Genomic DNA, 26991 nt, shown 5'->3' with positions numbered 1-26991 from the left:
CCCAGCCACCTGTCAGCCGAGGCTGCCCGCAGCCTGGCCTGAAGCTGGAAGTGTTTGCAGCCTCTCCTGCGTGAGTCCCATTTCCTCCCCTCTTTGAATTCTCTCTTTCTCTCTTTATTTTAATAGAATAGCTGGGCAAGTGCCCATATCTTTATTATTATTATTATTTTTAGTATTTATTTTTATTTTTAGGCTGCACCAGGTCTTACTTGCGGCATGCGGGCTTCTTAATTGTGGCATGTGGACTCTTAGTTGTACCATGCATATGGGATCTAGTTCCCTGACCACGGATCGAACCTGGGCCCCCTGCATTGGGAGCGCAGTCTTACCTACTGGACCACCAGGGAGGTGGTCTCTTTGAATTCCCTCTTTGAATTCTTATAATGACTTAAAATGACACCTTCTCAAGGCGGCAGTTGTGCTTTATCCACACGGTCACAGACCCACCAACCCTCCAGCTCAATTTCTTAATACTTCTGCTTGTCTGGCCGGGGCCCCTGTGGGTGGGTTGAGCCGGGAGGCTATGCCTGGGCGAGTTGGGATGGACCCTGTGGGAAACGGAAGGGGAAACGACAGGAGGGTGGGCAGGATACAAGTCCATGACTGCACGTGACAAATGGCAACTGGATACAGAAGAAGAGAAATAAAGGGTGCAGGGACCACATGGAAACCGCCTGCTTTATGTGAGGTGCAGGACGATTTCAAGTTGGAAAGAGTCTTGCCAGGAATCAGGTCCTCTTCTCGGCAGTTTGATGTACCTGTCAGGGCTGGGGGTCGGGGCTGAGCGCTCTGCATTTTTTCTGCCCGTCCTGCCAAGGCTAGGAGGAGCGTTACAGGCTCTGATCTGTGGTCCTGCAGGAGAGGGGTTTCTCCCTGCTGTGTGGAAAGATCTGTCCAGTCTGGACAGTTCACGTTAGCTTCTTTATCTCTGCTTCTGGCCAAAAACCAGACACTTCTGGACTCCTCCAGAGGAGAGGAAAGGATGACACAGTTCAGTGAACACTGCCATCCTTCTGGAAAGAAATTCCAACTCTTTTTCTCATTGATTATAGTCATGTTAATGCCATAATCTCATTCTGTTGTCACCGTTTACCCAGATCCTCAAACCATCTTCTTCCAAGACCACCTCTTGCCCTCTAGGTTCTTATGGCTAGGCCTTCCCCCCTTGGTTCATTCTGTTTGGGTCTTGATAATATCAGCTTGGGAAGACTTGGAAAGCCTGCTGACTTTGCAGTTAATACAGAATCGCAGGAGCCATGAATGCTTCTTTTTGTTGTTGTTGTTATGGGGGACTTTCTAACCAGCATAATTTGTCTAGGTTGATCGCTTTCCTTTCATCAGAGTCTGGTTATTAATTTGTAAAAAAAAAAAAAAAAAAAAGGCTTTAAGTTAGTAGACTGAAGCCCTAACGTAGAAAAATGAAAGCAGTACTTTAGAACCCACATCTCTGAATGCGCCAGATGATGGTGGTTACTCTAGCATCTTTCTTCTACTCTTCCCTGTATTTTTAACATTTCCCCTTATAGTAAAGAAGGAACATTCTAGAGGGCAATCTTTATGCCATTTGCTCCTTCATTTTATTAAATGTTTACTGACTCTATTTCAGATTTGGGGGAAGGGGTGAGTGGGGTAGGGAGAGGAGGAAGAAGAAGAATGAACTTTTATTAATGTTCACTGTGGGTCAGGAATTGTTCTAAGCACTTTCATATATTGTCTCAGTTAATCCTTACAGAGGTCATGCTAACATTCTATAGAAGAGGAAACTGAGGTTCAGAGAGTAACCTTACACGAGTAAGAGATCTCATATTTCAGTCCAGCAATCTGACTCCAGAGTCGGAGCTGTTAGCCCTTTTAAAACTGCTTGTCATTTCCGCTGGACGAAGATTTTGGCTTTGATCACGATCACTGATAATTTTTTCTTCTTGTACTGTAATTTCTTCTGAATGTTAAACACAGTAGACTGATTTATATTATGATTTATGAAACTTGCTTAAAACACACAGCTTTATGTCACCAAATAAATGAAGCAGAGTTTTAAAGACAGTACTGTGGTCTTGATATTTAAAATGCAGAATCAGCAGGTGGTTGCAGGATAGTGGCTGTGCCGGATGTTTATTCAAATGTTGCCAAACAGGAGCCTTAGAAAGTAATTAATGATACAATTTTTGCTACCAACTGAAGTATTCCTTTTTATATAAATAAAGGGGCAGTGTAAAGTATACTGAGAAAATTGTTTTAATGAGAAAATGGGATATGGTGCTATAAGGCAAATTCATCACATTGTGCTTCACTGTTTAATTTTTCTTTTTTGAGGTTTCAGGATTAAATGTCATTTATGTTTTTACATTCTATGAGTAAGCAAATGATCAGCTCTATTTTACTGAATCTAATTTAAAGTCTTTGCTGCTCTTAGTAAGGTGTTCCTATTTTCCTAGCCAGGTATTTTTATTTTCTGCATTAAAAGTTACATTAAGAATGTTAATGTAACTCTTGAATTGTCCTCACTTAAAAAAAATTAATTTGGTGTGATTAAGTGTATTTCAATTACTTTTGGTTATGATGCTAGAAGAAGTTTTTCTTTTTTTTAAAAATTAACAAAGATGTAGATTTGGGGGATGAAGTATTGGGTAATATGATTTACAGAGTCCCCGTGTGATTGTTAAAATATAAAGTCATGAAGGCTATAAAATTGCTTTTGAATACAGCTTTGGCTATATCCCATAAGTTTAATATATAATATTCTCATTGCTGTGATCATTTCAACAGTCTATAATTAGTATTTTGATTTCTCTTTGGCCTAGTAACTATTTTCGAGAAGTTTCTTTCTCTCGTTTTCCCCATAGAAATTGTGAATTTTTAAAAAAAAGTTGTCATTGATTTCTTAAGCTATTTTGCAACTGTCAGAGTGTCAACTCTGTAATACGTATTTTTTTCAAATTTACTGATATTTTTTTACCTAATATAGAACAAGATCTATTTTTCATAGAAATTTGAAACAAGGAATTTTAAAAAATAACTTCTGTTATTAAATTTATATTATATTGTTTAACTCTTCTATGTTCTCATTTTTTGGTATGCTTTATTTGTCAAAGACTGTGATAAGTGTGCTAATGTCATCTTTCCAAAATTATGTGATTTCTTTCACTGTATTACAATAGCTTTAACTTTATGTATTTTGATATTTTGATATCCAACACTTATCTTTACTATTGATTTTTGTCTTTTATATACATATAAATATACATAGTTGTATATCTGTGTAAATTATACATATTCATATAAATGTATGTACATTTATATAACATATAAGTACACACTAAACACAATCCTCTCTCATCCCTTTTACCTTGAAATCTTCTTCCAAAATTAATATTGCCATCTCTGCTCTTTGCTTGGTATATCACTGCCACCTTTTTCTTTTTAATCTTTTGTATCTTTTTGTTTCAGTATGTGTTTTATAAGCAGGATATAGAGTTTGCATTTTAACCCAATATGAAGAGTATTTGTCTTTTTAGGACTGTTGAACCACTAAGTGTATTATAATAACTGATATGTTTGCTCTTGTTTGAAACGTTTATATTTCACATGGAAGGCCCTACAATATCAGCTTTTTACAAATAATTTACGTTGAACTGAAGTAGCGTACTATTTTTACAAAGGAGTTAAGTACCTTCTTTGGTGCTTTGCTTTTGACCTTGTAACTAGAGCAATAGTTTGCAACCTGGTTATTCTATAGATAAGTGAACCCCAAATTGTCTACCACCGATCCTAAGGAAGTGAAGCAGAGAGAGAGACAACCACAGCTGCTAACTTGCAGTTCCAGGAAGGAGCCAGCGTAGACCTAAGTTAGTAAAACATCCACTTCCTGGCCTAGAAACCCCCTTTGGACAGTGTTGGGCTAGAGGCTTGGAGGGTGCTTCTGCTTGACCAGGCCTCCAAGGACAGGGAGGGTGCATGGGCATGGCACCCAGTTAGCACTTGGTCCTGTCCAAAACGTCCATAAGACATTTGGTCCATGCCCAAAGGTCCTTGATATTTGGTCCTGTCCAAAACCATTTGTCATGGACCAAATATGCTCATGAAAGTTTTGGACAGGACCAAATGTCCTGCAAGGGTGGAGGCTACATCAATGTCATTTGGAAACTGGATTTATTCTAAGGAGGCTACATCAATGTCATTTGGAAACTGGATTTTTTGTTTTGTTTTATTTTTGCCTGTCAGTGTATACTGTGCAAGAGTCTTAGATCCAGGATCAAAAGCAGAAAGGTGAGGGATGTTGGCATTGCTGCTGAGTTAAGCTGGCTCACAAAGCAAGCAGCATTCTCAGGCAGTTCTAGAAAGAAGTTTTCAGATAGTACAAGCACCAGACTGTCCCTTTGGGTGACAGTTTTGGAAATTGTCACTCTCCCCTTGTGTTAAATCTTCCATCTCTTCCATGTGGAGGAGATTCATTTATGTTGGAAACTACTTATACCAAATCAAGGAATAAATAAAGACAAGAAAGAGAATAGAAGCTTCTTGTAACAGGGGCACGTCTTCAGTTTGAGGAAGTCCGTGAAGACAGAATCAGATGGAAATTGCTGATGGCAATAACTCAGCAACATGTGACTAATTACTGTAGGAAAAAGGTTTAATTTGATGAATTTTTTCCCCTCCTCTTTCTTGTTTTAAAAATGAACACTTTATGGGAATTCCCTGGCAGTCCAGTGGTTAGGACTTGGCACTTTCACTGCCAGGGCCCGGGTTCAATCCCTGGTCGGAGAACTAGGATCCTGCAAGCCATGTGGTGCAGCCAAAAAAAAAAAAAGACCAAAAAATGAACAAATAAAAAACAGCAACAAAAAAACACTTTATATGTCTCTTTGGCACTATGGAAGAAACAAGGCTCAGAAAACTCCGAAGTTTCTTTGTTTTCTTTTCTTTTCATTGTTTTTAATTGAAGTATAGCTGATTTACAATGTAGTGTGTTTTCTTAAAATAGTATCAGTTTCTTTTGTTCTCAAGTATGTGACTACTCCTTATAACATGACCAAAAGTAAGAAGCCTGGATTCCATAAAATCCAGCAGTATGTAGGTATATTTGTAGTGAAAATGTAAAAGCAAATTTAGTCAGCAAATTTTACATGTAATTTACATGTAACTAAATGGGATTTTGAATTTATATGTACTCAAACTGTTGATTAGTTGGTAAAGTCTTATTGTGCATAATACCTTTTAATGTGCCTAAACTATTTAAGTGACCTTAGATTTGTTTAAAAAAAAATAAAGTGCTGTGCTGAAATAAGTATTACTTAAAAAAATTTTTTTTTCTCTCCTCCTCTCCTATTAAAAATTCTGGAACTTTATTAGTAGGAGAGGGAAGGATCGGTTAAATCCTAACAGAATGTAAGTTATTTCTGAAGGGCATGTGAATTGGTGAGTTCACATCATTTCAGTGACCGTTTGTAAGATCGGCTGTAAGAATGTAAATCTGGACTGGCCAATCTGAGGGTCAAGAGTGTAATCTATTCAACAAATGCTTTTACTTTCAAGGAGAGGGATTTCGAGTATGCACAACTGTGCAAAGAGAGGGAATGTGGGTAATTTTCTCTGAGCCCTGACCCTGTGTACTCAGAACTTCCGAGGACTTAAGCATGTGGACTTGAATGAGTGAATGTAGTCCTTTGTAATATTGCCAACATGTTTAATTTTCCAAGTAGGTAGGTCATTGTGTCGACTTTGTCCTCATGCCAAAGCGATTATCCAGGCATTTCAGTTAAGCTATTGCCTTCTCAAGTCACAGAAGTTGAAAACGATTACCAGTTATATGCTCACCTATTTTAAAATAACTGGCATTTATATTCTACTTGCTTATATTAGCAGTTCACATTGAATGTGTCTTTCCCATTAGACTGTAAGTTTTTTGAGGATGGAGACTGTAAACTCCAGTTTATATGTCCTAGTCCAATTCTCTATGTGGTGTGGATTTATAAGTATAGCATAAGTATACTTGCAAGTATAGTTAATGCTAACTGGCTGCTGGTGGTAATTTCTAAACTACCTTTTGTTAAAGTAGTTAGACAAGGAGGCCATTAGACTAGGGTAGCCCTAGCGTCTTTGGTAGCTTATGTAAGCAAATTGAATCCAGAGTCAACTAGATTTTTCTCGAATCTGAGAATATGAAACTGAAGCACAGCTATTCATAAATATTATAGTTGTCTAGATTTTCTTGAAGCTGAGAAAATGAAACTCAAGAACAACTACTCATAACAGCTGAATGACCAAAGTTTCTCACATAAGGCAAACATTAGGTTATAGCCAAATAAATAATTGCTTTGCTTCCCTCTCTTCTCCTTAAACACCTCTGCCCTAGCCCCCCACCAGGGAGCCTCCTAAACACCTTTTGGTTTTGGCAGTGCCTGGTTGGAATCGTTGTTTGCTCAAATAAACAATTAACGTGCCACAGTTTACCATTTTACACATTTTAACATGGGGGCAGGAAAACTACTCAGTGCTGGTGGTGTTGTGGTAAATCTGGTGATTTACTTATTTATTTGGTTTTGCTGAGTCTTAGTTGCAGCAGGCGTGCTCCTTCGTTGCGGCTTGCCAGCTCTTTAGTTGTGGCATGCGAACTCTTAGTTGTGGCATGCATGTGGGATCTAGTTCCCTGACCAGGGATCGAACCCTGGCCCCCTGCATTGGGAGCGTGGAGTCTTAACCACTGCACCACCAGGGAAGTCCCAAATCTGATATCTTCATACATTGCCAGTGGTATTGTAAATTGAAAAAAAATTTTTTTGGAAAGCATCTTGGCAATATTTATCAAAAAGCCATCTAAATACTCACGTAGTTTCATGTAGTAATTCTAGCTTTAGGACTATAGCTAGGATAGTAATCCACAATTACAGAGCACTATATATAGGAAGCTACTCATTACACAGTTGTTAAGAAAGACTGCAAGTAACCTAAAAAGCATGAGTAGAAAATAATTAGGTAAATATGGTTTTATATACTAGATGGAATGCTATACAGCCATTAAGATGTCTATAAAGGGTAGGAAGCAACATGGAAAAATGCTTATGATATATAATGTTACTTGAAAGCATATGTAGTATTTCACAGCAATCCAAATCAGAAGAAAATCTCACACCAGGTGCATAGAGAAAAATGGGAAAGAATAACTTATCATTATTCTTGGTACATGGTAATTATTTTATGTAAAATAATTTTATGTAAAATAATTACAATGTACTGAATAACTACTATATTTTGGGCACTGTGCCAAGTACATTTTTTCAGTTAATTTTTTTTTTTTATACCATTTTTAAAGTCTTTGTTGAATTTGTTACAGTATTGCTTCTGTTTTACATTTTGGCTTTTTGGCCATGAGGCATGTGGGATCTTAGCTCCCTGACCATGGATCGAACCTGCACCCCACTGGACCGCCAGGGAAGCCCCTCTCGCTTAATTTTTATAAATGGCTCTCGGTGTGCCCATTTTGTGGATGAAGAAACTGAGCTCATAGAGGTTGGATAACCTTGTTCAACCATATTAAGTGATAGGACCAGGTCTGGACCCAGGTCTGTGGGATTCAAAATCTGTGCTTGAAACTGGTGATTCACAAAGTTGACTGTGCATCAGAATAACCTGTGGAACTTTCAATAAATTAATTAATTAATAAGTGAATAAATACTATATGGCTTACCCCAGATCTCCTGAGTCAGAATCGCTAGTGAGACAGTCAGGAGCCTGGGTTTTTAACACATAAGGCAGGTTCTGTGGTGAGTCTGTGACTAGTATTTAGGACCCTCTGCAAATTCCATTTGTTGTATTAAAAAAACACTAAATATTAATATTGTGAATATTAATAGTGGTTGTATTTGGGTAATAAGATTATGGGTGATTTTATTTTTTTCCTTCCAAAAATGTTTCAGATTTTCTTCAGTGAGAAGTGATGTTACTTTGAGTGTAAAAATTTAATGAAGAGAAAAGTTGAATAAAATATTCTATTTAAAGAGTCTCCCTTTTGGGGAGGGAGTTATTATGTGCTACTTCTTTTAAAAAGTCCATTCTGAAGGGCATAAGTGGGAGAGATGTAATTATATCCAAAAGAGGCATAATTTTAGCAAAATTCACAAAATATGTCAGTCTAATGGTGATTACAGTTAACAGCCTATATTAAATTTGTTTGAGTTACAACACTGCTTTAGGAAATAAGACTTGGGATATAGATTTTACAAAATAGGTTAGATGGCATGTTAATTATATTTCAGTTAAAAAGAAAATAAATAAATTGGATAATTGAGAAAAACCACAGAGAAACTGGTCTCTTCAGCTCTTTGAAAAGCAAGAGGGGAAACCACAATCACCGAATATTTTTGTTTTCAAGGAAGGGGAAAAGAGTTCTTTTTCTCATAGTTTGAGAGGAAAGGGTGTGAAATGAGATCATAATTGGAAATAATGGACTTTATTGTTAATGTGCAGCCATGTGACCCCCGTGTGGGGAGGTAAACACAGGAACTTTCAAATCAGGTCACTGCAAGTTACCATGTTGGGTCACCCAGCAGGAGCAACAGTTCAGAACCTGAAATAAATTAAAAGCTTTTGCACAGCAAAGGAAACCATAAACAAGGTGAAAAGACAACCCTCAGAATGGGAGAAAATATTTGCAAACGAAGCAACTGAAAAAGGATTAATCTCCAAAATATACAAGCAGCTCAATATCAAAAAAACAAAAACCCAATCCAAAAATGGGCAGAAGACCTAAATAGACATTTCTCCAAAGAAGACATACAGATGGCCAAGAGGCACATGAAAGGATGCTCAACATCACTAATCATTAGAGAAATGCAAATCAAAACTACAATGAGGTATCACCTCACACCAGTCAGAATGGCCATCATCCAAAAAATCTACAAACAATAAATGCTGGAGAGGGTGTGGAGAAACGGGAACCCTCTTGCACTGTTGGTGGGAATGTAAATTGATACAGCCACTATGGAGAACAGTACGGAGGTTCCTTAAAAAGCTAAAAATAGAACTACCATATGACCCAGCAACTCCACTACTGGGCATATACCCTGAGAAAACCATAATTCAAAAAGAGTCATGTACCAAAATGTTCATTGCAGCTCTATTTACAATAGCCAGGACATGGAAGCAACCTAAGTGTCCATCGACAGATGAATGGATAAAGAAGATGTGGCATATATATACAATGGAATATTACTCAGCCATAAAAAGAAACGAAATTGAGTTATTTGCAGTGAGGTGGATGGACCTAGAGACTGTCATACAGAGTGAAGTAAGTCGGAAAGAGAAAAACAAATACCATATGCTAACACATATATATGGAATCTAAAAACAAAAATGGTTCTGAAGAACCTAGGGGCAGGACAGGAATAAAGATGCAGGTGTAGGGAATGGACTTGAGGACACAGGGAGGGGGAAGGGTAAGCTGGGACGAAGTGAGAGAGTGGCATGGACATATATACACTACCAAATGTAAAATAGATAGCTAGTGGGAAGCAGCCGCGTAGCACAGGGAGATCAGCTCGGTGCTTTGTGACCACCTAGAGGGGTGGGATAGGGAGGGTGGGAGGGAGAAGCAAGAGGGAGGGGATATGGGGATATAAGTATATGTATAGCTGATTCACTTTGTTATACAGCAGAAACTAACACACCATTGTAAAGCAATTATACTCCAATAAGGATGTTAAAAAAAGAAAGAGTGTTGCGAAGTTCCTGTTTTTTAGGAGGACAGAGGAAATTGTCCAATTTAAACCAGTTGTATGTGCATAAAAATGTTGAAAAAGTTGTATTTATATTTTTGTACATAATAGGCTGCACGAAATTATCAAAAAGTTTGCTTCCATGATCGGATGCCTGGGCAGCCTTAGCCTCCAGTGTTCAACTTCAACATCTTTTTCACTTTGTAGGCCTGACCGAACAATCTTCCCAATTCCTGGGTGAATTCGGAAGATAATAAATAATTTCATGAGGCGTTAGTCACGTATGGATTCACGAGTGTATGTTTTAAAGAATAGAACACGTATTGTATAGCTTTTAAAAGCTGAGTAATGATGTCATTTAGCCTTAGTTATGAAAACCTTATTTAGAAAATGGTGAAGTTTTTTTTTCCCTCCAGAAAACTCACTTTTCTCCAACACACGAGTCGGATGAAACTGGAACATGTTATCAGGAATCCAATAAAGCTGTGAAAGGTTTAAATTAGGTAATCTCTTAGTTGAAAAGAAAAAAGTTTTCATGAAAGATATTCTCTTGAAAACTGGGTTTTTACAGCCGTCAAGATTTCTTTGGAGAGGAAGTGGAGAAGAATTCCAGATGGTGTCTTTGTCCAACTCTAAGACAAGTCTGACTTGCAGTTGAAGCTACTGAATTTCCAGTGTAGCCCTAGATCACTTTTGCTGTCTGCTGTGATCATTGAAATTGGGTTCCTGGTCTGGGTGCCATATATACCTGAAGTCATGACAGAAGGAAAAAAGGACTGCTATCTTCTTAAGGGAGGAGACCACCGACCACTACAGCTTCGAAATGGTGTCAACATCCTTGGAAGCCTGTGAGCTGAGTCAAAACAAAGAAAACCCTCTGGCTATTTTGGGTCCGACTTAGAAAACACTGGCTTCCAAAACTGCTCAGTAATCTAAGAGAAGACCTCAGTCCTTACTAACTTGGTCGTTAATCGTGTCCAGAAGAGTGTGCTAAACACCAGTGATGTACCTGGCTTGGTAAACCTTTGAATGCTGATTATAGGGTCCATCCTTTGATGGGTTGTCACAGGGAAATATACTTGCCAGGTTCGTGAGTAAAAAGACACAATACCTCTATTTTGGGAACTCCAGGGAAAAGACCAACTTCTTTGCGCCTATGAACAGTTTTCATCTGGAGCATTGTGTATTTTGTAGAAAAAAATTGAAACTCTGAACACACAGAAACTGATGCTTCAAGGGGTAAAGACCAACATTATACTTCACAGATTTATAGCTAATTTAAAAAATTAAAACCACCTCTTTATTTTTTAAATTTGGTAACACTCTGAAGGCTTCCTGTAAGTAATTTTTAGGAAGTTACATCTTATACACATACACACACACATATGTATTTTTTCAGATTATTTTCCATTATAAGTTATTATAAGATATTGCATATAGTTCCCTGTGCTATACAGTAAATCATTGTTGCTTATCTATTTTATATATAGTAGTGTGTATATGTTAATCCCATACTCCTAATTTATCTCTCCCGCCCCCTTTCCCCTTTGGTAACCATATGTTTGCTTTCTGTCTGTGAGTCTGTTTCTGTTTTGTAGATGAATTCATTTGTATTATTTTTTAGATTCCACATATAAGTGATATCATATAATAATTTGTCTTTCTCTGTCTGGCTTACTTCACTTAGTATGATATTCTCTAGGTCCATCCATGTTGCTGCAAATGGCAATATTTCATTCTTTTTTTATGGCTGAGTAATATTCCATTATATATATATATATATATATATATACACATATATATACATACATATATATATATGTATATATATATATGTATATACCACATCTTCTTAAACCAATTGTCCACTGATGGACACTTGGGTTGTTTCATGTCTTGGCTATTGTAAACAGTGCTACTATGAACGTTGGGGTACATGTATCTTTTTGAATTAAAGTTTTTGTCTTTTCCGGATATATGCCCAGGAGTGAGATTGCTGGATCATATGGTAGCTCTATTTTTAGTTTTTTAAGGAACCTCCAAACTGTTCTCCACAGTGGCTGTATCAATTTACATTCCCACCAACAGTGTAGGAGGGTTCTCTTTTCTCCATCCCCTCTCCAACATTCAGGCAATCTACTCTTGACACTGGTGGAAAGTTGCATTTGTGAGCTTACTGGGGAGAGATTTTTTTCTCCCTGATGTTCCTGAAAAGAGAACTCCAAGAGGAGATTTGGAGAAGGGATTTGATTCAGGAGTCAGACATACTTTTCAGATGACTGTGGTGATCTTCTTATTTGCATTTTAAAAACAAGCAAACATGCTTTTCCTGGTATCACCTTATTTCTTTCATTCACATGCATCAGCTAGCCTGTTTTTTTCCCTTTGCCTCTGACAATGAAAAGAAGCAGCAGTACACTTGATGAAGAAATGACTCATCCTTTTGGCGAGCACACAGCCTCAGTATTCTTTAAAAATAGTATGTGATGAAGGAAAAAGATTTATATTTCAAGGTTACTGTAAATATTTTTCTTTGAAAATATCATCCCTCTGATATTTTTCATGGATATATTTCATTGATATATTTAATTTTGAAACTTAAAGTAAAACTAAAGGAAAGCAAGTAATTTTTATGTTTACCAAAACGAGGCATGGTTGAGGAAGCCTGAAAAATACTGCCACAGTAAATCACGAGTGGGAAGATACATTTCTTCCTCCATTTGACTTGCTAGCTTTAGGACTGCAGATTTTCCCCTGCGAACGGCTCCTGGAAGAGAAGCCAGGGTGATGCTCTTAAAAAGGATGAACGAATGTTCTAGAAAATACTTTTATAACACGGTTGAGTTTGGGAGGGCTTAGGGAATACGACTTACGGCATGATCGGTATCAGAATTAAAGTAAAACCCTAATGGATATTAGTGGTTATAAAATGATTTTGCATAGTTCCCTCATTATTCTGTTCTTGAGGTGTGTTCTAGTTGCACAGTGAGGAAAATCTGAAAACTCCAGATTATTTTCATTTCCATAATAAAATGTTCTGTGTCCATGATAACCTGCTTGTGTTTATGCCTCTCACTTTCTGTTTCTCTCTTTTTTTTTTCCCACTGTTTGTCCTCATCATGAGGGTCTTACCCATAAGGAGGTCCATTACTTAGCACCCTTTCTGCCCTCTGTGGAAGGCTTCGGGATACCTGAGCGGTAGCTCGCTGGGCTGGTGGACATAAGCCTTTGTCAGACGATTAGCCGGGTTGTGGTGTCAGGAGCTCTGGATGGATTAGCGTTCTCATTTCTGCTCTGAATTTAACAGCTGCGGGACTCAGACCAGTCCCTGTTCTATTGGACCAAAAAAATACATGAAGTAAAAAAAAAAAAATACAAATATAGCCACTTAGCCTGTTTTATGTATTTTTTTTTTTTTTGGTCTGTCTGCTTACTTATACATAACAATATATTATTAGTTTATATTGTATCTTGTATCTTGCAAAGGACTGAATTTTTCATACTTGGTCTCCAAGTAGGCTGATTGAATACCAAGCTGTTGCGCGAGTGAAATTTGGCTGATTCCAGTTGTGGTTTTTGAGATGTTCAGAGTAACCTTGAAACGAGACGTGAAAACAAGCCGAAGAGTTTTTCCTGCTCACAGCTCTGTTGCCCCGGCCCTCCTTCCCTGATGCTAATCCAATACGCTAATCCAATGTAGCGTAACGACATTATTTTGCTTTTGAACTGTACACAGAGTCTTGGATAGAGCCCTGCCTTGGCCGGGTGCCGTCGTGTAGCCATATGGTGCTTCACGGAATGCAGATAATGGCCTCATTTTCCTCTGAATAGGTGGGAACCTGTGCTAGCAGGTAGGAGAGCATTTATGTAAAGCACAAGTGAAAGCATGACACCGGGGTTACTCATGCCAGAGCATCGAGGACTGTTCATCTGTTTAGAGGACTGTAATTCTCTCCCCGCTACTTTCTGGGTGTTTTCAGCTGTGACTCTGAAGAGAATTGAGGGTGATCCAGACCCTGGCTTTAAAGCTTCACGCGTTTCTGTGTTCTCTGCTTTGATGTCACAGGTGTCGGCCAGGGGCCTCTCGGGGAGGCTGGTAGGCAGGCGGGTCACCAGGGTGAGGCTGGCAGTGCCGCCCCGTCGGAGCTGCCAGGCCCTGGGCTCCTCTCAGGCCCTGCCTGGCGGGAAGGGAGGGCCCAGCTCTCTCAGGCAGCCTGCCCCCAGCACCCCCGTCCTGTCCCTGTCAAGTTGGACCCCAACTCTAGCCTCAGGGGTCTGTTAGTGAGTAGCGGGGGGGCCTGGGTCTCAGAGTTGGAGGTTAGGAAATTGGACCCTAGGACTCCGTGTGCGTCCTGCAGTGGCCCTTCACTCAGCGGGAACTGAAGCGGAGAGAGGTGATGGGATTTGTGTCAAGTCTCACAACCAGGGCGTCCCAGAACCAAGGCCAGTGCCCAGGGCCACCCCGGCTTCTGCTTTGCTCTCCTCACACCCCCTGCCTTCCGAGTCCTGTCAGCCTTTCAGGCTCTGGCCTGGAGTGTCTGTCACCTGCACCCCACACACCTGCGTGCTGGTAGTGAAATGGCCCGGCAGGGTCAACGCATCACTGTGAGCCTGGACGGGACTCCTGTGCCCTTCCAGAGGTGGCAGGCCCCTTTGCTGTTTAGGCGTGACCTTGAAAAAAGCTATTATTTACTGGACCCTAGCTATATGGTAGATTCTGAGGTGGCCCATGTGTATCCATTAACACATTTAATCTTCACAGAAACTCAGTGAGTTTCTTCTTATCTCCATTTTACAAGAGGCTGAAGTTCAGAGAGGGTACATGTCTCACCTGATGTCAGATAGGTAGAGGGGGCAGTGCTGAGGCTTCTGCCCAGACGTGCCAGCCTCCACAGGGCCTCCCCGGGGCCTCCTGCTTCCCACACACTCCCCTGCCTCTGCCCAGCCCACTGTGGTTCCCCTGGAAATTTAATTACGATAATCCAATAGGGGTCCCCTTTCTTGTTAAAATGATCGTCAGGAAGCCACGGCTGTCCAGAAGGAGACTGTCAAAGGCAGACTGTGCAATGAAAGGCTTTCCTTCCCACCAGCCTCTGCTATTCCTCTTTCCTGCCCAATCATGTTGTCACATGTTTGGCCCACAAGAGCTTACAGCAAAGCATATGGTCATAGTTCTCAACCCAATGCCCACAGGTATCTTATGCTCCCGAGTCCATCTGGTGGATGGTTTCAGCAGGTCTGAAAACTTGCCTGATGAGCAGGACTTCAATGCCTGTGATTACTAGGGCTTTCCTACAGTTTTACTGGGCTCTTTCCATCTGTGCCCCTAGACTGTAAATGACCCCCAGGCGACGGTTTTGTTCTTTGGCACATTTGAAATATTGTAAAGGGTGGTGTACACCGTACATTAAAAAAGGTATAACAACAATACAACTTTGTCCTTCACATGCAGCCTCGGGCCTCCATCTTTTCCCCAGATCTGCAGACGTGTATAGCCCTGTATTTTGTAAACCCGGCTGCCACGCTTTCCAGGAGAAGTGGGTTTTAGCTGTGAGGAGACATAAAGCGTTCAAGTAATTTGACGGTTTTAAGTTACAGTTTCATTGAGCTTCATCCCATAAACTGTCACCTACTTGAAAATTATTTGGGGTTAAAATAATCCTATAATAAATTCAGACTGGCCAGAATGGGAGAATTTAAGCAGGGATACCCCCCTATTAAGCTTTACTTTTTTTTTCTGGGTCATAAAGCTAATAAAATATTCTCACCACCTCCCGATGTTCCCCACGTTTTAATATAAATTATTTCTCACCTACATTCTACTTTCCTTTAAGCCAATTTTATTTTCCTAGGCCACGGGCCTTGGGTAATTTCCTTAGATAAATGTCATTACCTCTGATATGAAAAAGCGTACTAGAGAGAGTTAAACAGAGCAGCCAGCCATCTCAGTAAACTTGCACAGCTCTCAAATAAACAACCACAAAAATATTATTGTGCGATCGTTTAAAAAAAAAAAAGACAACCCAAAAAACAAAAAAAAACTTACTTCTTGACAAACTGGTTAAGAAAAGCTCTATTTATTTGACTTGTGGGATAAACTCCAGAGGGAAGCAAAGAGAAAAATGTACATTTCATGAAAATAACAGTATGTTAACTGATGGAGCATTTCGTGCTTATTATGTGATGCATGGATACCAGGCACCGTAGGAGAAACAAAGACATCATGCGTTTGACCCCAGCTCCCCTGGGGTTTCTGGCTTCACTGGGAACATGTGGAAGAGTAGACTGCCGGGTGGTGAAGGGTTAAAGCTTATGCAAGCTCCCTGGGTTCCTCGACAGGGATAGGTCCGTGCAGCCAGTCTGTGTTCCTACCCTGGACCAAGTGTGGAGCCCCGAGTTGGCTTTCTTCCTGGCCTGCGCGAGCGGAGTGCCCTCCATCTCCCCTCCCTCCCACATGGCCTTGAGCCTGGGGACGGGGGAGAAACATGGTGGATAATCCTTGGCTCTTAGAGACCAAGCAGGCTGCCCATCTAAGACACTTGCTAAAAAGGGGCCAACTTAGAACTGAGAGTCCGGGCTCACTCCCCTGTGTCGGGAGGTCAGTGGTGGATATCTGTCTGATGTAGCTGAGACACTCTTTGCCACCTGCTGATGCTTTGAAGATCTTGAGCTAATTTTTCATGGAGGAGATGGAATGGGTCCTGCAGGGTTTGGTGAGATAATTCACAGGAAGGGACTTAGCTTAGTGCTTAGTACATAGAACGTGTTTATTCCAAAGTTCTCTCTCCTTCTTTTTCTTATGAGTCACGAATCCCCAGCTGGACCGAAAAACCCTCAAGAGATAAAGAATGTGCTTTACGTTCCCCTCTATTCTCAGCATCGAGCTTAGTTGGCTCGATAGGTAATAATAATACAAAAAGTCGTCATAGTAGCAGTGATAGTGATGGTAACAGTAATAGCAAATATATAAAGTATTTGTAATATGCCAGACATTACATATAGCATTACTCATTTCATCTTCTCAACAAAGCTTTGAGGTAGGTGCTGTTGTTGACACAAGATGAGGAAACTGAAGCACAGAGTGATTAAGTGACTTGCCAAAGGTCACCCAGATGCTATGTAGCAGAGCCAGAATTTGAACTCGGAAAGTCTGGCTACAGCCTCTGTACTCTTATAGCACTTGAATAAGAAAAAAGCCCATTTTATTAATGTGAAAAATGTTGATCATATGCAGAAATAGAGGGAACCATATAATGAATTCCTATTTAGGCATCTTCAATGATTATCAGTACATTTCTTGTCCTGTCTCATCTGTATCCCCACCTCCTCCTCCATCTCCACTTTGGATTATTTTGAAGAAAATCCCAGACATATAACCTCCATGTAAATACTTATGTATATATCTCTGAATGATGGATTTTCAGTATAATCACAATGCCATTATCACACTTAAAAATGCTACCGGTTTTTCGTAATCTCAACTATCCAGTTTGTCTTTAAATTTCTTTGATGGTTGCATTAACATTTTTTTTTACAGTTCATTGGTTCAAATCAGGACCCAAACAAAAGATAGCCTATTTTTCATAATGGTTTTTAAAGCAGAATACCTGAAAATATCTACTTATTGAACTTAATTCAGCAAATATTTATCACGTGTCTGCATTTTGCAAGGCACAGTGTGAGGATGATGAAAGGTATGTCCCAGGAGCTGTCAACTGGCTGTGGTGACTGACTGGATTCAGAAAATGGCAGAGGGCATTGGCTTGTTTTGCCTCCAAGGTTACAAGCTTGGGGTGAATGATGCAGGAGTAGAGGACTTGATGGAGAAAGGGAAGGTGGAAGGAAGAAACAGCCCCTGGAAAGTGTGATGGGTGTGGCTTGTGGTTTGTATTTAGAATCTGGAATCATATTCTGTCCTACATGTATATTTTCTGCATTCCATTCTTCATCTCTGCCTTTCCACTTGATTCTTCTTTCAGTGGCAACTGGGAAGTCATGATGTTGGCTTTTTTTTCCTTGAAAAAATCTTGATAGAAATTTGGGAGTAAGCTTAATGATGATCCTGTCTTTGAGTAAAGGAAATAAATGTGTTTGGGGGGAGGAGGGTAAATCCGTGGCATAATGCCAGTGGTGACAGATTTAAGTTTTTAGGTATATGCTTTTATTGTTCAGTCTGGCTCTAATGGACTGGAAAATGTCTTCATCTAACGAGAAAGCATTCAAAGAATGGGAAAAATGAAATTCTGTGAAATATTTCTGTTTGCTTTGAAATTACTCATCCCTTTGTTTTGAGGGCCTTCCTAACTTCAAAGTAAAGTATTGTGATTTACCTTGAGTTTGATGGAATTGGACTTTAAAACTAGACTGAGAATCATGTGTATGCTATAAAATCTACTGCTGAAACTTGCTGCTGCAGACATATGAGTTTCATCAAGTAGGTTTAAGTTGGAACAGGCATAAGAAAGAAAACAATTTGGTTTGGGTGCCAACCGGGAGATTAGAACAGCAATTTGCTTATTTCAGCTGTTTTATTCAGTAGCATTTATAAAGTTGACTAATTTCCTCCACAGATATTTTGCCAACTAGCATTAAGAAACAAGAGATTTTAGGAATAAACTTTTACTCTTTTCCTATCCAAAGAGGTGGTTTTCAGTGTTTTTAAGAATCTATCATTTTTTTCTTTGGTTAGAGAAATTGTATTTGTTTTATGTCCCAATCATTTTTCATACTCATTAAAAGTTATTCTTAAAACTGAATCATGAAACTACTGGATTTTTGGTGAGACATTTAATCTGCTGTGGTTTTTTTTGAATATAAGTATAGCTGATTTGCAGTTTGCATTAGTTTCAGGTGTACAGCAAAATGATTCAGTTACATATATGTTTATATATATATATATATTTCAGATTATTTTCCATTATAGGTTATTACAAGATATTGAATATAGTTCCCTGTGTTATACAGTAAGTCGTTATTGATTATCAATTTTATGTATGGTAGTTTGTATCTGATACTCCCAATTTATGCACCCCCTGCTTCTCCTTTGGTAACCATAAGTTTGTTTTCTATGTCTGTGAGTCTGTTTCTGTTTTGTACATAGATTCATTTGTATTATTATTTAGATTCCACATGTAAGAGATATCATATAATATTTGTCTTTCTTTGCCTGACTTACCTAGTATGATATTCTCTAGGTCCACCCATGTTGCAGCAAATGGTAATATTTCATTCTTTTTTATGGCTGAGCAATATTCCACATTCCCACACCACGTCTTCTTAAACCAATCGCCTGTTGATGGACACTTGGGTTGTTTCCATGTCTTGGCTATTGTAAATAGTGCTGCTGTGAACATTGGGGTACATGCATCTTTTTAAGTTAGAATTTTGGTCTTTTCTGGATATATGCCCAGGAATGGAATTGCTGGATCATATGGTAGTTCTGTTTTTAGTCTTTTAAGGACCCTCCATACTGTTTTCCATAGTGACTGCGCCAATTTACCTTCCCACCAATACTGTAGGAGGGTTCCCTTTCTCCACACCCTCTCCTAATCTGCTGTGAGTTGAACTTAACTTCAGGTCCACAAGTTCTTATTTTTGAAATATTAAAAATATTAATGTCTATATTCAGTATTCTCTAAGACTGCTGTGGGATTGAGTTATAGAAGTATCAGAGAGGAAAAAGAGAAAACATGGAAAAAGCCTGTTTCTGTACCCTTTCTATTAAAACTCTTAGTCTGTTGTCATTTTGTTGCCTATCTTTCTCTTTGTTGTAGCTCTTTCCAACCTCAAGAACCCACCAGTACTTATACAACTAGAAAATTATACATAATTAGAAAATTTCTGTAATCAGGAAGACTATTTATTGTTCCTTATTTTCTTGTGTTTTTTTAAAAACTGCAAGTCACTAGGATAAGTAGTAACACAACACCTTCTAAATTTCGTATGGAAATCGGTCTCTGGTCCTTGTCTGAGCCCCTGGGCCATGCCCTTCCTGATTCCAGCCCTTTCTCTGGAGTTTGCAGTCATGTGAGCCAATATATATCCTCTGCAATTTTTAGCCAGCTTGACTTGGGGTTTCTGTTACTTACAGCCCAAAGCACCTAACTAACCCTAATTTCATGCACTTTATAAACAGATCTGTTTCCTGTCGGAAGTGAAACCGAGTAATTCTCTTCTCTGGGTCAATGAATTTATGCTCCCAAAGAGACATGAAGAAAAGGGAACAATTATTGAACACCTGCTATGTGTCAGGCCCAAATGTGAGGTGTCTTCACAGATATTTTCTAAGTTCGTCCTGAAGATGGGCATTATTGTGCCTCTGTAGCTGTTCATGCAGTGATGAGGCATGTGGGTGCTATTAGTGAGCCCTGTGGACCACTTCTCCGCGGCTGCTGGAGTTAGGCTGATTGGCCTGTTTCCAGGCTGTCCCTGGGTTTTTACCCGGCTCTGGGCACAGTGCCTCAGGGGGCGGTGCTGTTTCCAGTGTCTGTTTGACAAGAACTGATCTCACTTCTGCCCCTAATAAAGCCGTGTCAGATCACCCGGTGCCCTCTCATTTGCTTTATGCTAACTTGTTGTCTTTGCACGTGGTAGAAAATTGGGCCACGTGTAACTTAATGTTCTGACTATAATTAAAAGATTTCCCTCCCAGTGGCCAAATGCAAGCAGAAGTGGTTTATTAAATTCTCAACTGGCTGGAGGACGTTCCAGATGCACTGAGAGATGACATTATGGGTCATGATATTGTTTTCTAAATTCCGCAGAGCAATGAAATGAAGCTGCGGTTGAATACATCTTCCTCTGGGAGAAAAGAAGATGTCGAATGAAGGCCTAAGTGCTGGGTCGGGAGAGGTGGTTGTGACCGTCTTTGTACCCTGACCTGGGAACGGGCTTCACCTTTGACCCTGCCGTCTCAGTGTGCGCCGGGCTGCTCTGGCCTGGCTGCTTGTCGTGGCTCATGTGGAGGTTAGATGAAGTATTTGAGGGTGATAGGGGGCATATCTGTTGGTTGAAATTAGCCGCGGTGGGAAAACGTTATCTTTTCATCATAGGCCAGTGGCTCATTGACAAGAAATGAGTCATGTGCTTCGCTCACAACTGAAGGGCAATAGTTAAGGACCCTCTTCCAAGAATAGGAAATTCGTTATGGCTTCAGTGTCACCTTCCACCATCAACACATTTGGGAAAGTCACGGTAATAGAGGACTGTTGAATGAGAGTGCTATGTGCGATGTTTAAAAGGTCCTTGTAACAGGCAGGTCTGCATTCTTAGAAAATAAATATTTTTTTGTTAGCTGCCTGTAATTAAATCATTAATGAAGTAAAGTTGTTCTCAGTTCAAACGTACCCTCTCAGGTTTAGATCATTCCTGGACGGGCCTTAGGAGGTATGGGATTCTGGGTCAGCCCCTCTCAGTGGAGAGGCCCCCGAAACTAGGCTGATCTTCAGGCCTGAGTAGCCTGAGGTTGCTGGAGGGCATGGGGTTCTTTCTCCTGGTGGGGCTGAGGGGTGGCAGATTTCAGTGGAAGTTGCTAGAGGCCTACAGGAGAGGAGGAGCTACGAGAGGCAGGGTACACACAGTAAGAAGGTTGCCCGTGAAAACACACGCACAGAAAACTGGACACATGTAGGGAAAAGCTGGGCGGGAAGGAAGCTCGGCTCTTTGGCCTGTCCTCGGTTCTGCCCCCGGCTCTGCCTTGAACTTGGACTCTCTTTTTACTGGTGCTGCCACGCTGCAGCTCCTGTCAGGAAACAGGGTTAGAGCGTCCCTGAAAGCGCCAATAATTATGTCATAGTGAAAATTAGTTTTGGATGACCCTGATGGAAAACTGAGAAATGTGTAAATGTTTGGTGACTATCAGACCTCAATTATGGGGGAAAGGATGGTCTAGAAATATTTTGTTAGATGTTGGAATTTTGTGGTGAAGCGTTGATTGACCGTCACATAAAAACTCTACTGTGCTGTAAAAAAACAAAACTTTTAATCAATTTTGTTAATCCAGTTTTTGTCGCTTTCTCTCTCTGTGGCCCCAAGCACACTGTTCCCACTTCTGAGTCTTTGCCTGATTTTTTTTCACTACTCTCCCCCAATCCTCCCGATTCCCCAAGTTTAACCACCTTCTCATTACCTCCCTGAGGTCAACTCTAGCAATTCTAGAGCCTATTACTAGTTTCTTACCTTACCGTCATTATAGTTTTTGTCTGAATCTTTCCTTGATTAAAATGAAGAGGAGGTAAACTTCAGACATAGTACCCTTATATATATTTAAGGGGTAATACTGAGTGTCTTTTTAACTTCACCTCTGCAGACCAAACACTGCAGTTTCAGTTACTTTAAAACTCCCTGCTACGCCATGCTGCCTTCTTCCAATCTTACATGACTTTGGAAGACTAGTCCATTATTAAGAATATTTTGCAAAAAAAAAAGAATATTTTGCTGCTTTGTTACCAGATTTAGATGATCCAGGGTGATGGTGTACCTAAACTTCCTTCCCTGAGATAGATATGGTTCAGTAAGTTTTAACATGGATAAGTTTAATTCTTAATAATATTTCTAATTTAACTTATTTTTGGTGCATCTAATAACTGCCTGCAAAAAGTCAGGTCCAGACTAAAGGGCCAAAATCTCCTTCTGCTTTTATGGGAGCTTTTGGTGTTTTGCAACGGATCCGTGTTTATAATGTGACGTAGCAGAACTCTCTTCGTGGTTCCTCGTCAGAGGACTCAGGACTGGAATCATCAAAAATTGTCAAACTCATCAGTTTCGGTGATGAAGCTGCTGGGGTTAGTTGAGATGCTCCTTAAAAAGTTGTTTCCGCAGCTAAGTTCACAGCATGGGTATTTCTTCCACAGAATAAGACTATTCGTCAAATGTTCCTTTAGCTCTGTAATCCACCCTGCAAGACCTTCAGGTTACGTAGGGAATATCCTGAAGAAATCTAACTTGAGGCCATGGTACATGAGAAACAATTGTTACAGGTTGCCACAGCAGAGAAGTAGCCAGTGGACAAAGAACCAATGAAAACATTGTAGGCAGAAGAGAACCTTGGAATGTCTTTCTTTCTTTCTTTCTTTTTTTTTAAATTGGGGTATGGTTGTTTTACAATGTTGTGTTAGTTTCTGCTGTACAGCAAAGTGAAGTAGAGCTCCCTGTGCTATACAGCAGGGAGAACCTTGGAATTTCTACAGTATTTTTTTCATTCCAGGCTGACAGCAGTTTGGCCGAAGCAGATAGAAAGAACGTGAGAGTGTGTTGTTGTCACAAGGTCCAGGCATGAATGTACTTCCTCTGCTTATAACCAGCTGAGCCTCCTGGGGCAAACCATGTGATGGCTTCAGGTCTCAGTGTTCCCATCTGTAGAATGGCTTCAATAGCGTTATTTATTTCATAGGAGAGTAGCATTTCGTAAGCAGTAAAGCATTCACTAGCCTGTGTTTTATTTCCCTGTCACAGCCTAGTATGATACCAAAATATTGTCGTCCTCAATGGGTATGGAACCAATGCGTTTCTGAATACTTTGCATGTTTCCCGTGAACCGTTTTGAGCTCCGAAGTTTAATACAGGGAAAGCTGTTGGGTGGCTGATCAGCTTGTGACTACCTTGTCTGTGGTTTATTCCCTCTGAGCTGGGAGCAGGCTGGGTGTACTGGTGATCTCTGGGGTGAGAGGTTGGCTTCCTACAGTCTGCAGGGTGGAGCCGGGAGCATGGCTGGGCTGCTGTCTCGGCCCGTGTGAATTAGCTGCATGGGACGTCCAGGTCCTGTGCACTCACACAAGTGAACGAAGCCAGCGGCTGTAGAATTCCTTACATTCCCCATCGTCTCTCAAATCATAGTGAAGATCCTGCCTGTATCCCACGTTCTTTTCATCTTCCGATGATATTCGTATAAGGCAAGGAGATACAAAGTCTCTCCTTGAGCATTAGCTGCTTGCTTTGAATTTCTCTTCATTATTATTATTATTATTATTATTATTATTTTAATTTTTGGCTGCGTGGGTCTTAGTTGAGGTACGTGGGATCTTTAGTTGCAGCATGAGGGATCTAGTTCCCCGACCAAGGATGGAACTCCGGCCCCCTGCATTGGGAGCGTGGAGTCTTATCCGCTGGACCACCAGGGAAGTCCCTGCTTGCTTTGAATTTCAGTTTGAGACATTCATTCAACAAACCATAGTTCGCTCTAGGGGTGAGGGCCCTGCCTCAAGGAGCTTTGGGTATGTGGTGGAAGAGACAAGCGGTCTTTACGATCCAGGGCTCCAGGGGCGGTGGAGAGCCCAGGGATGAACCGGTGCTGGGCCTGGGGTGGGCAGGCAGCACACACAGAGCAAGCGACCTTTAGAGTCTGGTGCCCACGGTGGCGTGGAGGGAAACGTGCATCTTGAAGTAGAGAATCTCGGAGCTTGAATTCCAGTTTCTCCTCTTAACTGTGTGACATTCAGGCAAGTTAGTTTGTTTTGAACCTTAGCCTTTTCATCTGGAAATGGGCAAAGAAGGTAATAATGTCCAAAGACCTTAACGCAGGGTTGGCGACCAATAGGTTTTAATATATTAAAAATTATTAATCAGCATCTATTTGCTCTCACTCCTTTCCTCTTACTGCCCTTTGTGTCATTCGTTACTGGAGGAAAATTACTGTAGTAAAAACAGCACTGGCATTGGTAGATTTGGTAGTCCTGGCTCTGCTACCAAACTACTGTGTGACCCGAGGGGTATAGAGCTGGTCTGCAGACCTCTGTGGTTCCTGTGAGGGAAAGGAGCTGCTTTGTTTCCTCTTTTTCACTATAATGAGTAACGCCGTTATGAACATTTACGTGAGCTTGTGTGGACATACGTTTTCATGTCTCTGGGCTGTATCCCTAGGAGTGGAACTGCTGGGTCCTATAGTAAGTATGTTTACTATGGTTCCATCTTGAGGAACTGCCAGACTGTTTGCCAGCGTGGTTGCCCCATTTTACAATCTCATCAGTAGTATTTAAGGGTTCTGATCTCTCCACATACTCACCAACGCTTATTATTGTCCGTCCTTTTAATTTTAGCCATCTTAGCAGGTGTGAAGTGCTACCTCTTTGTGGTTTTGATTTGCGTTTCCCTGATACCTGATGATACTGAGCATCTTTTCATGTGCCTGTTGGCCATGTGTGTGTCATCCTTGGAGAAATGTCTGTTCAGATCCTTGGCCCATTTTGAGAGTCAGTGACTTTTCATATTTGTTGTCTGGACTGCTCTTAGCTTGTTGGGATTGGCTTGTATCCTCTGAAGAGGCACAGCAGATCCTGCTCTGCTGGTTGGTTGGATCTGGTAGCTGAACAGGGCATCCCAGGAGCAGCAATACCCGAGGACCACCAGAAATCAGAGTCTCTGTGCCGGTCAATAGGCTATTTTATGCTGAAGTGACAAGCAATCCCAACATCTCAGTGGCTGAACACCTTTAGCATTATTTCATCCTCATACAAAGTCTGTGACCCAGGCTGCTTCAATCTTATGGTGCAACTCTGGGAACAACCAGAAAGTTGATCAGGGACTGTTCATTCCCTCATCCCGGAAGTGATCTACATCTGTTCTGTTCACAAGCCCTTGGCGAGACCTCCCCACACGGCTCCATCCCGTGGAGAGGGCCCTTGGAGGTGTGGTCCTCGTGTCCTGGGGAGGGGAGACCTGACATCAGTGAGCACCAGTGATGTCTATCCCAGTCACTAACTCTTTCTATGCAGGAGTCTGTGACCTCTTGTGACAGCCTCATGAAGTTGGAAAAGGGGGAATGATTTTATATTCTAAAGCTTTCTGAAGCTATTCTAGTTGGCTCCATGAAAGTGTGAAGCTTTACTTGGGGACATTACAGTTGATCTGGAATGTGTGCTTCTAATTTGATTAATGGTAAGGAGGTTCAGTAAATCGTTTGAATGGGCTGTCTTTTCTGTCTTTCATATAATCATTTCTGGCAAATGTTTCTTCGTGCACCTACTACGTGCCAGTTACCCTGCTGTGTGCAGGAGGTACAGGGATTAACTGGAGTCCATCCCTGTCTGTTAGGACTCATAGTGAAAAAGTGGAGACAACTATATAGATAAGTAATTACGCCGTTGGGTGAAGGTATATGTACTTCAGTAGCAGGAGTAAAGGACTCTGAGAGCAGAGAAGAAGGAATCCCTGGAGTTGCCTCAGGGAGCAGGAAAAAGCATCCCAGGGCATTCCCTTTTTGTTTATTGTGGTAAAATATACCTAATATAATATTCATCGTTTAATACATTCACAATGTCGTGTAACCGTCACCACAATGTCTACCTAAAACTTGTTACCATTCCCTGCAAAAAACTGTACCTGTTAGACACTAACTTCCCAGCCCAGCCCAGCCCAGCCCCTGTAATCCTTATTCTACTTTCTATTAATTTGCCTCTTCTTGGTACCTCACATACGTGGAATCATAGGTATTTATCCTTCTGTGTCTGTCTGATTTCACTAAGCATACTGTTGTCAAGGTTCATCCATGTTGTAGCAAGTATTAGAATTTCATTCCTTTATGAGGCTGAATAGTGTTCCATTATATGAATAAATACCACGGTTTGTTCATCCATTCATCTGTTGATGAACACCTGGGTTGCTTCCACCTTTTGGCTACTGTGAATAATGCTGCTATGAGCATGGGTGTACAAATATCTGTTCAAGCACCATTCACTGTATAAAAACATTTTATTTTAAATTATTAGATAACACATTCACTGTGGATCATTTAGAAAATACAGGAAATTAAAATCACATATAATGCCACTACTCAGAAATATATTTAGTGACATTTAGTGATATTTTTTACATTAAAAAACTAATTATTAAATTTCATACCCTGCTTTTTTTCTCTGAACACAATTTTGTGATCATTAGAATTATATAAAATATTTTTAATGACTGAAAGATAATTTTGTGGGTGTGTCATAGTTCATTTTTCTTACAGATCATTTTGAGATTTAATGTGACTTACATTGAGATGAACATATCTGTACAAATCTTGACTAACTCTGTTATTTACTGAGACATGAAATGACTGCATCAAAAGATACCAAGACTTCAAGGAGCTTCTCATAAATGGCCAGATTGCTTTGTCCGAAGTTTTCCATGGCGACAGCAGTGTGTGAAGAGACCCTGTCTCTTCAAGGCCAGCACAGGGATACTCTTACTTAAAATTGTGCTACGGTTTTCAGAGAGTTTGGTCTCTTTCTGTGCTGCCCTCACTTGGGGCAGCTCATTGTTCACGGTGTTGGATGATGGGACCTGCTTGCTTGTAGACAGAGTA

At 40.5% G+C, this 26991-nt stretch overlaps 1 protein-coding gene and 1 long non-coding RNA gene across 5 annotated transcripts in view; one reads left to right on the top strand and one right to left on the bottom strand.

Annotated features, from left to right (window-relative positions):
- The window catches only part of STOX2 (storkhead box 2), a gene marked incomplete at its 3' end in the record, with an annotated part of 209569 nt that overhangs the window by 11169 nt on the left and 171409 nt on the right, over nt 1–26991 (top strand). The window lies entirely within an intron of this gene.
- Nucleotides 174–26991, bottom strand: part of LOC309651814 — a 28562-nt gene continuing 1744 nt past the window's right edge. The window contains exon 2 of the long non-coding RNA XR_014258420.1: nt 174–26976. This is a non-coding gene — a long non-coding RNA (uncharacterized lncRNA). The remainder of the gene's footprint in view (nt 26977–26991) is intronic.

This window comes from Balaenoptera physalus (genome assembly GCF_965194825.1).
Source record: "Balaenoptera physalus genome assembly, chromosome: 21".
NCBI classification, from domain to species: Eukaryota; Metazoa; Chordata; class Mammalia; order Artiodactyla; family Balaenopteridae; genus Balaenoptera; species Balaenoptera physalus.
Note: the sequence above shows the minus strand (reverse complement) of the source record. Positions and strands in the feature narration are given on the sequence as shown.